The 13,948-nt window shown below is 57.7% G+C and overlaps 1 pseudogene; it reads right to left on the bottom strand.

Annotated features, from left to right (window-relative positions):
* The window catches only part of LOC136115912 (procollagen galactosyltransferase 2-like), a 41,954-nt pseudogene extending 32,719 nt beyond the window's left edge, over positions 1-9,235 (bottom strand).
* Positions 9,236-13,948: the final 4,713 nt, after the last annotated feature.

Raw genomic sequence — 13,948 nt, forward strand, 5'->3', positions numbered from 1 at the left:
TGGGCCCTGGGGACAAAGAGGGGTACCCAGGATGTTAACAATGGGCTCTGGAGACAATGGGGGGTCCTGGGATGTCACAAGGTGCTCTGGGGACAAATGGGGGATCCCCATGGTGTCACAATGGGCCCTGGGGACAAGGGGGGGTCCCCAGGATGTCACAATGGGCCCTGGGCCCTGGGGACAAAGAGGGTCCCCATGGTGCCGCAATGGTCCCTGGGGACAAATGGGGTCCCAGGGATGTCACAATGGCCCCTGGGCACAAAGTGGGGTCCTGGGATGTCACAATGGGTCCTGGGGACAAAGGGGGTCCTAATGGTGCCACGACGGGTCCTGGGGACAAAGGGGTTCCCCAGGATGTCACAATGGGCCCTGGGGACAGAGGGGGTTCTCACGGTGTCACAACGGTCCCTAGGGACAAATGGGGGGTCCTCTCGGTGCCATGATGGGGCCTGGGGACAAGGGGGTCCCCAGGATGTCATAATGGGTCCTGGGGACAAATTGGGGTCCTGGAATGTCACAATGGGCCCCAGTGACAAAGGGGGTCCCCATGGTGCCACAATGGGCCTTGGGGACAAAGGGAGTCCCCAGAACGCCACAATGGGTCCTGGGGACAAGAGGGATCCCCAGGATGTCACAATGGGCACTGGGGACAAAGGGGGGTTCCCCATGGTGTCACAATGGACCCAAGTGCCAGTACGCGTCCCCACAGTGCCACTATGGGCCCTGGAGACAAGGGGGTCCCCCGGATGTCACAATGGGCCCTGGGGACAAAGGGGTTCCCCAGGATGTCACAATGGGCCCTGGGGACAAGGGGGGTCCCCAAGATGTCACGATGGGCCCTGGGGACAACGAGGGGTCCTGGGACGTCACAATGAGCCCTGGGGACAAAGGGTGGTCCCCATGATGTCACAATGGACCCTGGGGACAAAGGGGAGTCCTGAGATGTCACAATGGGCCACAGGGACAAATGGAGTCCCCATGGCATCACAATGGGCCCTGGGGACAAAGGGGGTCCCAATCGTGCCACGATGGGCCGTGGGGAGAATAGGGTGCCCAGGATGCCACAATGGACCCTGGGGACAGACGGGGTCCCCACGGTGTCACAAAGGTCCCTGGGGACAAAGCGGGGGTCCCCTCGGTGCCACGATGGGCCCTGGGGACAAGGGGGTCCCCAGGATGTCACAATGGGTCCTGGGGACAAAGGGGGTCCCCAGGATGTCACAATGGGTCCTGGGGACAAGAGGGGTCCCCACGGTGTCACAATAGGCACTGGGGATAAAGGGCATCCCCAGGATGTCACAATGGGCCCCAGTGACAAAGGGGGTCCCCATTGTGCCACAATGGGCTCTAGGGACAAAGGGGGTCCCAATCGTGCCATGACGGGCCGTGGGGAGAATAGGGTCCCCAGGATGTCACAATTGGCCCTGGGGACAGACGGGGTCCCCACAGTGTCACAGTGGTCCCTGGGGACAAAGGGGGGGTCCCCTCGGTGCCACGATGGGCCCTGGGACAAGGGGGTCCCCAGGATGTCACAATGGGCCCTGGGGACAAATGGGGTCCTGGGATGTCACAATGTGTTCTGGGGACAAAGGCGGTCCCCAGGATGTCATAATGGCCCCTGGGGACAAGAGGGGTCCCCACAGTGTCACAATAGGCACTGGGGACAAGGGGGGTCCCGACGGTGTCACAATGGGCCCTGGGGACAAAGGGGGGTCCCCAGGATGTCACAATTGGTCCTGGGGACAATGGGAGGTCCTGGGATGTCACAATGGGCCCTGGGGACAAAGGGGGTCCCAGGATGTCACAATGGGCCCTGGGGACAAAGGGGGTCCCAGGATGTCACAATGGGCCCTGGGGAAAAAGTGGGGGCCCCATGGTATCACAATGGGTCCTCAGTAACAAGGGGGGTCCCCATGGTGTCAGTATGGGCCCTGGGGACAAGGGGTTCCCCAGGATGTCACAATGGGCCCTGGGGACAATGGGGGGTCCCCATGGTTTCACAATGGGTCTCCAGTGACAAGGGGGGCCCCATCCTGTCACAATAGGACCTGGGGACAATGGGGGGTCCTGGGATGTCACAATGGGCCCTGAGGACAAGGGGGGTCCCAACCCTGTCACAATGGGCCCTGGGAAAAAAGGGGGTTCCCAGGATGTCACAATGGGCCCTGAGGACAAGGCAGGGTCCCCATGGTGTCACAATGGGCTCTGGGGACAAAGTGGGGTCCTGGGATATCATAATGGGCACTGGGGACAAGAGGGGTCCTGGAACGTCACAGTGGATGCTGGGGACAAGGGGGGGTCCCCAGGATGTCACAATGGGCCATGGGTACAAAGGGGGTCACCACAGTGTCACAATGGGCCCCAGTGACAAAGGGGGGTCCCAAGATGTCACAATGGGCCCTGGGGACAAGGGGGGTCCCCACAGTGTCACAATGGGCCCTGGGGACAACGGGGAGTCCTTAGACGTCCAATGGGCCCTGGGGACAAGGGGGGTCACCACGGTGTCACAATGGGCCCTGGGGACAGGGTGGGGTCCCCACGGTGCCATGATGGGTCATGGGGACAAGGGGGTCCCCAGGATATCACAATGGGCCCTCAGGACAATGGGGGGTGCCCAGGATGTCACAATGGGCCTTGAGGAAAAGGGGGGGTCCCCATGGTGTTAAAATGGGTCCCGAGTGACAAGGGGGGGCCCCATGGTGTCACAATGAGCCCTGGGGCAATGGGGGGTCCTGGGATGTCACAATGGGCCCTGGGGACAAGGGGTTAGGGGGTTGTGTTAGGGGGTTGGAGGATTAGGTGGTGCAGGATTTGGGGGTGCAAGGCCGGGGGAGCAGGATTTTGGGGGGCCTGATTTGGGGCTACAGGGTCTGGGGTTGCAGGTTCCAGGGGTGCAGGATTTGGGGGTTCAGGGTTTAGGGGTGCAGTGGTTTGGAGTGCAGTGTTTTGGGTGCAGGGTTTGGGGAAGGAGGATATGGGGGTGCAGGGTTTAGGGTGCAGGATCTTGGGGTGCAGGGGTTTGGGGTGGAGGGCTTGGTAGGGCAGGATTTGGGGGTGGAAAGTTTAGGGGGTAGGGCTGGGGGTGCAGGATTTGGGGGTGAAGGGGTTGTGGGGTGCAGGGTTCTGGGGTGCAGGGTATGGGAGATCGGGACGTGGGGCTGGAGGATTTGGGGGTGCAGGGTTTGGGGCAGCAGGATCTGGGGGTGCAGAGTTGGGGGTAGCAGGGTTTTGGGGAGCAGGGTTTAGGGGTCAGGCTTTACGGGGACAGGGTTTGGGGGGCAGGGTTGGGAGGGATGATTTTGGGGTGCAGGGTTTAGGGCAGCAGGATCTTGGGGTGAAGGGGTTTGGGGTGAAGGGTTGGGTAGGACAGGATTTGGGGTGCAGGTTTTTAGGGTGCAACTTGTGGGGCTCAGGATTTGGGGTACAGGGTTTGGGGGTGCAGGATTTAGTGGTGCAGGGTTTGGGGGTGCAGGTCTTGTGGAGGCAGAATTGGGGGTTCAGGTTTTTGGAGTTCAGGGATTTGGGGGTGCAGATTTTGGGTGTTCAGGCCCTGGGGGTGCAGGATTTGGGGATGTAGGTTTGGGGGTGCAGGGCTTAGGGTTTCAGTATCTTGTGTTGAAGAGTTTTGGGGTGAAGGGTTGTGTACTGCAGGATTTGGGGGCGCAGGGCTACAGGCTGAGGCTTTGGGGGTGCAGGGTTCGCATGTTCAGGACCCGGGGGTGCATGATTTGGGTTTGCAGGTTTGGGAATTTTGGGGTAAAGGACTTGGGGTGCAGGGTTGGGGGACGCAGGATCTGAGGGTGCAGCGTTTGGGGTGCAGAGTTAGGGGCTGCAGGATCTGGGGTGCAGGGTTTGGGGTGCATTGTTTTCGTGGGGAAGGATTTGGAGGGTCAGGTTTAAGGGTTTAGGATTTGGAAGTGTAGAATTTTGGGGTGCAGGGTGTTGGGGGGAAGGATTTGCAGGTGCAGGGATGTTGGTGCAGGGTTTGAGGGCGCGGGGTGGGGGGGGAAGGATTTTGGGGTTCAAGACCTAGGGGTACAGAGTTCGGGAGGAAAGGATCTTGGGGTGTAGGGGTGTAGGGCTTGGGTGTGCAGGACACGGGGGTTCAGGGTTTAAGGCAGCCGGATGTTGGGGTGCAGGGTTTGGAGGTGGAAGATTTAGGGGGACACAGGATTTGAGGGTGCAGCGTTTGGGGTGCAGAGTTAGCGGCTGCAGGAACTGGGGGTGCAGGGTTTGGGGGGCACTGTGTTGGGGGGAAGGATTTGGGGGATGCAGGGTTTAAGGGTTTAAGATTTGGAGGTGTCAAATTTTGGGGTGCAGGAGGTGCAGGATTTGCGGTTTGCAGGATTTGGGGGAGAACAGTTTGGGGTGCTGGGGTTTTGGGGATGCAAGATTTGAGGTTGCAGGGTTTCGGGGTTTGGGACATGGGGCTGGAGGATTCGGGGGTGCAGGATCTGGGGTGCAGTGTGTGGGGGTGCAAAATCTTGGGGTGTATGACCTTTGGGTGTGGGATTTGAAAGAAAATTATTTGGAGGTGCAGGGATTGGGGGTGCAGGGTTTGGGGTTGCTGCTTTTGGAGATTTGGGATGTGGAGGTCAAGGATTTGGGGGTACAATGTTTGGTTGCAGGATTTGGGGTGCAGGATTTGGGGTGCAGGGCTAAAGGGGGCAGGATTTGGAGGTGCAATATTTGGTGGTCTGGGGTACTGGGGTGCAGGGTTTTGGGGTGAGGGATTTGGGGTCAGGATGCGGGGGGGAGGATTTGAGCGTGCGTGCTGTTGGGGCACAGAGTTTCGGGGGACAGATCTGGGGGTGCAGAGTTTGTGGGGCAGGATTCAGGGCTGTAGGCTTTGGGGGTGTAGGTTTTGGGGAGGATTTGGGGTGCAGGGTTGAAGGGTTTAGATCTGGAGGTGCAGAGTTCTGGGGTGCAGGGTGTTGGGTGCAGGATCTGGGGCTCCAGGATTTATGGGTGCAGGCTCTTGTGGTTTAGGGTAGGAGGATCTTGGGGTGCAGGGCTGAAGGGTTTGGTAGGGCCGGATTTGGGGCTGCAGGGCTTTAGGGTGAGGCTTTGGGGGTGCAGGTTCCATGTTTTTAGGAACTGGGGTTGCAGGATTTTGTGGTGCGGACTTTTGAGTGCAAGTTTGAGGGGCCTTGATTTTGGGGTGCATGGTTTGGGGGGGGGCAGGATTCGGGGTGTGAGGTTTTGGGGTGCAGGACTTGGGGGCGCAGGTTTCACGCGTCAAGGAACTGGGGCTGCAGAGGTTGGGGGTGCAGCGCTGTGGGGTGCAGGGTTGAAGGGTGCAGGATTTAGGGGTACAGGTTTTGGGGGTGCAGGAGCTGGGGGTGCAGGCTGTAGGGATCAGAATATGGGGGTGCAGGGTTCTGGGGTGCAGGATCTGGGTGAGCAGGCTGTTGGGGTACAGAACCTTGCAGTTCAGCGTTTAGAGGCAGGATTTGGGGGTGCAGGGCTTTGGGGTGAGGGGTCTGGGGTGAGGGGTTCAGGTGTTCAGCACCTGGGGGTGCAGGACTTGGGGGTTGGAGGATTTGGGGGTGCAGGGATTTGGGGGTGCAGGGATATGGGGTGCAACTTGTGGGGTGCAGGGTTTTGGGTATAGGGTTTTGGGGTGCAGAGTTTTGGGGGGGAGGATTGGGGGAGCAGGGTTTTGGGGTGCAAGGTTCAGTGGTGCAGGGTTCTGGGGGTGCAGGGTTTAGCGCCAGAATTGGGGGTGCAGGGTTTGGGATTGCAGGGTGTTGGGGGAAGGATCTGGGGCTGCAGGATTTGGGGGTTCAGTGTTTAGGGCAGCACAATCTTGGGGTGCAGGGGTTTGCAGTGAAAGGTTTGGTAGGCAGGATTTGGGGTGCAGGATTCTGGGGTGCTGGGTTTTGGGGCACAGGATTTGGTGTTGCAGGGATGGGGTTGAAGGGCTTGGGTTTCCAGGCCTTTGAGGTGCAGGATTTGGAGGTGCAAGGTTTGGGAGGGAATTCTTTGGGGTGCAGGGTTTGGGGTTCCAGGAGGTGGGGGAAGGACCTTGGGGTGTAGGGTTTGGGGGGCAGGGTTTTGGGGGAAGGATTTGGGGGTGCAGGGTTTTGAAGTGCAGCGTTTCAGGGGGGCATGATTTTGGGGGTGCACATGTGGGGGTCCAGGTTTGGGGGGGTGCAGAGTTTGTGAATGGAGGATTTTGGGGTGCTGGTTTTGGGACTGCCTAATTTGGGGGTGCAGTGTTTGGGTGTTCAGGACCTGGGGGTGCTGCGTTTGGGAATGCAGGCTTTGGGGGTGCAGGGCTCAGGATTTGGGAGGGCAGGATTAGGGGTGTAAGATTTCAGGGTTTAGGGGTGCAAAGTTTGGTAGGGATGAATTTAGGGGTGCAGGATTTGGGGGGCAGGGTTTGGTGCTGCAGGATTTGGGGGTGCAGGGTTTGGGGGTGCAGGGTTTGGGGTGCAGGGTTTGGGGGAGCAGGATCTTGGGGTGCAGGGTTTGGGGGTGCAGGGCTTTTGGGTGAGGGATTTAGGGTTCAGGCTTAGGGGTGCAGGGTTTGGGGGTGCAAGGTTTAAAGGGGCAGGATATGGGGTGAACGATTTGGGGGTGCACATTTTGTGGGGGTGCAAGATTTGAGAGTGCAGGGATTTGGGGTGAGCGATTTCAGGGTGCCAGGTTTGGGGGGGAAGGATCTGCGGGTGCAGGGTTTGTCAGTGCATTGATTGGGGGTCAGAATTTGAGGGTGCAGGGTTTGTGGGGCAGGATTTGGGGTGCAGGGTTTGGGGAGCAGGATCTGGGGGTGATGGAATTGGTTGAGAAGGTTTCGCAGGCCGGCTTTGGGGGAGCAGAGTTCAGGGGTGCAAGGTTTTGGGGGACAGGTTTGGACATAAAAGATTCGGGGGCGAATGGTTTGGGGGAACGATTTGGGGGTGCAGGATTTTGGGGTGCAGGATTTGGTATTACAGGTTTTGGGGATTCATGGCTTGGGAGGAAGGATTTAGGGGTGCAGGGTTTCAAGATGCAGGATTTGGGGTGCAGTATTTGGGGTTGCAGGTTTGGGGGTGCAAGTTGTGGGGTGGCAGGATATCGGGTATAGGGTTCTGGGCTGCAGGGTTTGGGGGTGCAGGATTTCAACGTGCAGGGTTCTGGGGTGCAGTATCTGGGGGTCCAGGGTTTGGCAGTGCATTGGCTTTGGGGGTTGAAGGATTTGGGGCTGCAGGGTTTAGGGATGCAGGATTTGGGGGTGCAGGATTTGGGGGTGCAGAGTTAGGGGGCAGGATTTTCAGTGCAGGGCTTCAGGGCACAGAACTTGGTGGTGCAGGATCTGGGGGTGCAGGTTTTCGGTGGGGAATTTGGGGGTGCAGGGTGTTGAGGAAGGATCTGGGGGTGCAATATTTGGGTTTTAAGGGTTACGGGGGGCAGGATCTGGAAGTGCAGAGTTTGGGGACAGGACCTGGGGGTGCAGCGTTTGGGGTTACAGGTTTTGGGGGTGCAGGGTTAAGGGAATTGTTTGAGGTGCAGGGTTATGAGAGTGCAGGATTTCTGGGTGCAGAGTTAGGGGTGCTGGGTATGGGGCAGCAGGATCTGGGGTGCAGGTTTTGGGGGTGCATTCATTTGGGGGGAGGATCTGGGGGTGCAGGGTTTAAGGGTTCAGGATCTGGAGGTGTAGGGTTTTGGGGTACAGGGTTCTGGGTTGAGGTTTTGGGGTGAAAGATTTGGGGGTGCAGTGTTAAGGGGTGGAGGATTAGAGGTGCAAGATTTGGGGGTGCAGGGTGTTCGTGTGTCTGATTTGGGAGTGCAGGGTCTGGGGGTGCAAGATCCTGGAATTCAGGATCTGGGGGTTCAGGATTTGGGGCTGCAGGGTATGGGAGGGAAGGATCTGGGGCTTCAGGATTTGGGGGTGCACTGTTTGGGGTGCAGGGTTTAGAAGTCAGGTCTAAGAGTGCAGGGTTTGGGGTGCAGGGGCTTGGGGGGAAATTTAATGTTGCAGAGTGTGGGGTGCACAGGACTGGGACACAGGATTTGGGGGTGCGGGGTTTCAGGGTTCAGGATTTGGAGGTGTGGAGTTTTGGGGTGCAGGGGTTGGGAGTGCAGGGTGGTGGGGGTGAGAGATTTGGGTGCAGGATTTGGGGGTGCAGAGTTTTGGGAGGCAAGGACCTGGGGCTGCAGGATTTGGGGGTTCAGTGTTTAGGGCAGCACAATCTTGGGGTGCAGGGGTTTGCAGTGAAAGGTTTCGTAGGCAGGATTTGGGGTGCCGGATTCTGGGGTGCTGGGTTTTGGGGTACAGGATTTGGTGTTGCAGGGATGGGGTTGAAGGGCTTGGGTTTCCAGGCCTTTGAGGTGCAAGGTTTGGAGGTGCAAGGTTTGGGAGGGAATTCTTTGGGGTGCAGGGTTTGGGGGCAGGTTTAGGGGTGTAGGGTATAGGACGGAAGGATTTGGGAATGCAGGGTTTGGGGTGCAGGTTTCGGGGTTCAGGAAGGTAGGGAGGGCAGGATTAGGGGGTGCAAGGTTTCAGTTGTAGGGTTTAGGGGTGCAGAGTTTGGTGGGGCCGAATTTGGGGGTGCAGGATTTGGGGTGCAGGGTTTGGGAAGACAGGATCAGGGTGGGGGATTTGGGGGTGCAGGATTGAGGGGCAGGGTTTTGGTGCAGGGCTTGGGGTCAGGATCTGGGGTGCAGGTTTGGGAAGAGTATTTTGGGGTGCAGGATTTTGGGTGCCGTGTTTGCGGGGCAGGTTTGGGGTGATCACTGCTGATCCGCACACACTCGCTCTCTCTGGTATTCACCTCCACTCCTGCTCCTCCACCTCCCCACTGTTCTCTCCATCTCCTCTCTTCTCGTTCCCACCACACTCTGCACACAGACCCGACCACTGAGAATGTTCCAGAACACGCTGATCCAAACCCCGCTGGGACCTCCGGGCTCCATGGCAATGTGAAAATTGAGTGTGCCACAGAATCCCTTTGGGTGTCAAACACCTTGAAGGTGCTGGAGTCCAAGCACAACCCCCCGGCACTGCCCACGGCCCTCAGGAGCTCCTGTGGAAACCCCTCCAGGGATGGCGGCTCCAGCCCTGCCCTGGGCAGCCCGTTCAGTGCCCGACAGCCCTCGCTGGGAGGAACAGCTCCCAGGCTCCAGCCAGAAGCTCACCCGGTACCGCTGGGGCCGTCTCCTCTCCTCCTGCCGCTCGTTCCCGGGCAGAGTCCCCGAAGCCCGCTCTCCGGGCGCTCTGCGGGCGGCTCCTGGCCCGGCCGCCCCCCGCACTCCCGCTCTGGCTCCGCCCCAAGGCTCAGGCGGGAACGGCCGCTGCGTCCCGCCCGGCCAATCGCAGCTCGCCGCCTCAGCCCCGCGCGCCGCCGGCCGGTGGCCCCGCCCCCTCATCCCCCATCCCCTCAGGAGGGGCCGCACCCGCTGGTGCTGAGCGCGGAGCTGCTGGCGCCACTCGGAGAGGCTCCAGGGGACACCCCCAAAGGCGATGGAGTCCTGCCCTGTTGGGCAGAGGGGGAGGACCTGAGACAGCCCCTGCCCTGTCGCTGTCGGGCACCGCTAGGGGACCGAAAAGATGACGAGGGTTGGAGGCGAGTTCCAGTTCGGCGCCACGGGCATCCTGGGAAAAATAGGCAGGCTGACCCAGAAAGGTACAGCGACCGAGAAGAGCTTAGCTGAGAGAAAATCACTGAAAGAGACCCGGTCTGGTTTGTGACAAAACCAGGACACCCCCAAATTGTGTACTTTGCCCAAAAAATGGGCCCCAAAAATGCTTTTTCCCCATAAAAATGGGTTCCCCGCAAAACTGAGTGTTTTCCCCCAAAAATGGACCTCAAGTATTGGAAGTATTGGTTTTTTCCCAAAACAATGGGTCTTGTTCCCTCCAGAATGGGTACTACCCCACGAAAAATGGGACTGAAAATGGGTGTTTCATTCCAAAAATGTGTCCAAAAAATGGTGTTTGCCCACAAAATGTGGGCCCAAAAGTTGTTTTTCCCCCCCCAAAAAAATGAGTGCACCCAAAACTGTGTGCACCCTCCAAAAATGGGTCCAAAGATGGGTGTTTCTCCCCAAATATGGCCCTAAAATTGGGGTTTTCCCCAAAATATGCACTTGTTTCTAATAAAAAAATGTGTTTCCCCCAAAAAAATGGATCAAAAAATGAGTGTTTCCCCCAAAAAGGTTATAAATTTTTTTGCAAATTTGCCAAGTTTGGGCAAAATTACGGATTTTCTTGTCAAGATTTGTAGATTTTGGCGCAAAATTGCAAGGTTTTGGGGCAAGATTTGCAATTGGGGGGGAAATTAGTATTTTGAGGCAAGATTTGCGCATTTTTTGGTTAAATTACAAATTTATTTGCGAGAGTTTGGAAGATTTGCAATTTCTTTTTGGCAAAACTGCTCAGTTTGGGGGCGTTATTGTGCAAGATGATGAGAGAGGTTCTCCTGCCCCTCTGCTCTGCCCTGGGGAGACCACCCCTGGAATGTTGTGTCCAGTTCTCCCTCAGCTCCAGAAGGACAGGGAACTGCTGCAGGGAGCCCAGCGCAGCCACCAAGATGCTGGAGGGAGTGGAGCATCTGCCGTGTGAGGAAAGGCTGAGGGAGCTGGGGCTCTGGAGCTGGAGAAGAGGAGACTGAGGGGGGACACATTCCTGGGGATCAATATGGAAAGGGGGGTGTCCCGGAGGCACCCCAGGTTCGTTTAAGGGACAACAGGGTCCAAAACAACTTCTGTTAAACCGGTGAGAAACAGGGTTTTAGCATCCAAAAGTGACTCGAATACAGGTTCGGATACCAGTTGAGGAAAATGATGAAGGGGCAGCAACCAATACGACAGGCGGTGCACAGAGTGCGTGCACGTGGCTTCACCAAAACAGTGCCGGAGCCGTCCCTGAGTCCGGGAGGAGTCCGCACTTGCCTGAACACGGTGTGGGGTTATTTTGAAGAGATACACGTGCTGTAGTGAGTACGGAAAGTGCACACTCGCGATTCTGCGAGGGTAAATTTACAATACACTCGCAATCCTGTGAGGGTTAATACACGTGCAGATGTGCACGGAAAGTTACACGTGCTTGTGCGGAAGCAGGTGAGGAAAACACACCCGCGATTGTGCGAGGAAATAATTGATACACGTGCTTGTGTTAAGCACGGAAAGTGCGCGTGCAAACGTGCACGGTGTTACAGACGATCACGATAAACAGCACGCACTCGTCGGAATAAATTGCTTAGAATTTATTGCAGCAAGCGGGCAAAAGAGCGCTGGGCGGCCGGGGAGCCTGCGCTGCACCACGGCGCCTTTCCAGGAGCGGCCAGCTTGGTTACATGTGGCAAAGGATTACGTATTCATGGTTATTCCGGGAACGCCTACACACATTCATAACTTTTCCTCGAAAAGGCCGTTCTTATTAAAATGAGTTCCAAGGAATTATATCTATAGTCTTCAGCTCTGGCTCCTTCCTGTTGCGCCTGCGCAGTGTCTGCGGGTGGTCACGGGCGGGGGTCTTTTGGATGAAGGCTGCGGTCCGTTCTTTTGTGCATTTCTTATCTTTGGCCTAGCACGCTGGGTTTGGCCAGGGCTCCAAGGCCTTGAGCTGGTTTTCCTCCCGCTTTGTGCTGAAGACCCCGTTATCCCGTTCACACAAGGATGCAACTGGGCCCTTCTCTCTGTCAGTCTCTTCCTGAATGTTCTGCAGGGTACGCTAAATTAGGCTTTTACACGTATCTGTGGAACAAGTTTTTTACAAAGACTACATACAGGCTGCATTGTTTAATGGCAGCATATACTAATATCACACGCTCAGGTTTCACAGCCACTGATAACATATCCATTTAGACCGGTTTGATTAACAAATATATCGTTAAGTCTATTACAGTCCCTAACCCCAGGAAAAATACACCCACGTGTTTAGAGAGAAATTATCTTACAGATATACGCTTGCCTGAATCTGGCAAGGAATTCTTCAAGAAAATCCACAGCTCCACAAGGCAGAAAGGCCGAGGCACTGCCTGTGCGGCCCCAGGGATGGGTCCCCAGCTTGGTGACCTGCAAACCACGTTTTTGTGCAGACGGGGAGGAATGGGGACTGAATCATTGTTAGGGAGGACGAGACAGGAGGGTGCTGGGGACCCGGAGGGTTCTGAGAAAAGGATTGTCAGCGTTGTGGCGATGAGGAACGATTCACACAGACGCAGACGGGGCGCACAGGCACAGGGTTCTTGTTGGCAGCAAGAGCAGAGCCGGGCAGAGCTGAGCTCTCTTTTATTAACGGTTCTCCATTTATAGATTTACAGGGATGAGCTTGGGCTAAGAGGTTAGACAAATGACTTTGTTCAATAATTGTTATTCTAAACACACCACACTCCTATTGTGACTGGTTTCAGTCACGTTCCCATGCGTATCTTGTGGGCGGCGTTCCGACCCACTCGTTCACACGCCCAGGCCCAACATTCACACATCGCACACACGGGGGTGGTTTTCTGACCCGAGATATCGTTCTCACCGGTCTGGGCCATCACGTCTTACACCCATAGAAAACACTTCCGTGTAATCTGTCCAAGGCCCTTTAGCTGGAACCGCACACCCTGCCATTCCCGCAAGAGTTATCGACCCTGAGCCCTTCGACGGCCCGTGGGACCAGGCGGGCGGCCTGGAGCCGGGCGACCTGTGGCACGGAGCGTTAATGAGCCCTAGGGCACCGCGAGTGCTGCTGCATGGACAGGCCTCTCTCCTGGGAACACCAAGGGAGCAGCGGCCATCCATCACCACCCTGTTTGGTTCGGCAGCCCGAACCCCCTCCCCGAGTTTGGCAACGGCACCCCCCTCAGCACCTTCAGCAAATCAGAGCAGTCCTCTCCATGGCACTGGGAACCGTGAGCAGCGGGAGCTGCAGCGGGACCCGTGTGGGAGCAGGTCCGGTGCTGCCGGGGCCGGTGGGAGAGGGGTGCAGCCGGCTCCAAAGCCGGTGTGAGCAGCCATCGCCTGCCCAAGCTGCGCCAGGCAGGGCAGCTGCGCTCCCCGCTGCAGACACGTTGGGTGAGAGGGGCAGGAAGAAGCGGGGAAGGGTGGAAGGAAGCCCATCGGCCCTTGCAGCCCGGTGTCCCCATGTGGGGACATGGCAGGGGTGGCCTGGGGAAACCCCTCCCGCTCAGGAGACAGTGGGGTGGGGGCAGCTCCCGGAAGCCCCTGCCCACTGCAGAGCCCCTGGCAGGGCCTGGGGGGAGGGTGTGTGCAGCCCCTCTGTGACACGGTCCGGGGTCACAGTGGGACAGCCACACGTCACAGTGGTGACAGCCCCCCTGTCCCTGTCGTGACCAGCGTCTGCCCCACTCACCCGGTGAGGCCGAGTGGACTCCAAGTGCTGAGAGCTGCTCTCGCACCGCTCTGCTCTGGAGTAGCTGCTCTGCAGTGAGGAGGAGAAGGCGGAGAGAGGGAGCAGGACAGCACCAAGGAGGGTGAAGGGTGGAGAAGGAGAAGGAGGAGGAGGAGAGAGAAAAAGAAGGAGGAGGAGGAGGAGAAGGAGAAGAAGGATCAGGAGAAGAAGGAGGAGGAGAAGGACGAGGACAAGGAGAAGCAGTAAAGCCATTGTCCAGCCACTCTCTGCAGTTGTTGACTTGAAGCAGGAGTGGAACGAAGATGGCAAGACAGCTCTTCTTGCAGCCTCACCTGAGCCCAACTATTGAGAAGCTGGAGCGTTATGGTAAGGCCTTCAGGCCCAATTTCACATGTGTGTCTGGGTCAAGGACATCTCTGAAATCAGGCATGGAAACCCGAGGACTGTGGGGGGTGGTTGCTCAGGAGTGGTGAGTGCAAGGAGGGACCTGCTTGACCATCCCAAAGGGCTGAGGGGCTGATGTGGCAGCCAGGGCTCCTGGTTCCCTCGCTGACGTGGCCCCTGCCTTCCTGGGGCAGCCCAGGCAGAAGCCCCTGACCCCAAGGGGCTGCCCTTGCCTGGCGCTGGGCATTGCCCACGCTGAGCTCACATCTGAAT

Source organism: Patagioenas fasciata, chromosome 11, assembly GCF_037038585.1.
Source record: "Patagioenas fasciata isolate bPatFas1 chromosome 11, bPatFas1.hap1, whole genome shotgun sequence".
Lineage (NCBI taxonomy): Eukaryota > Metazoa > Chordata > Aves > Columbiformes > Columbidae > Patagioenas > Patagioenas fasciata.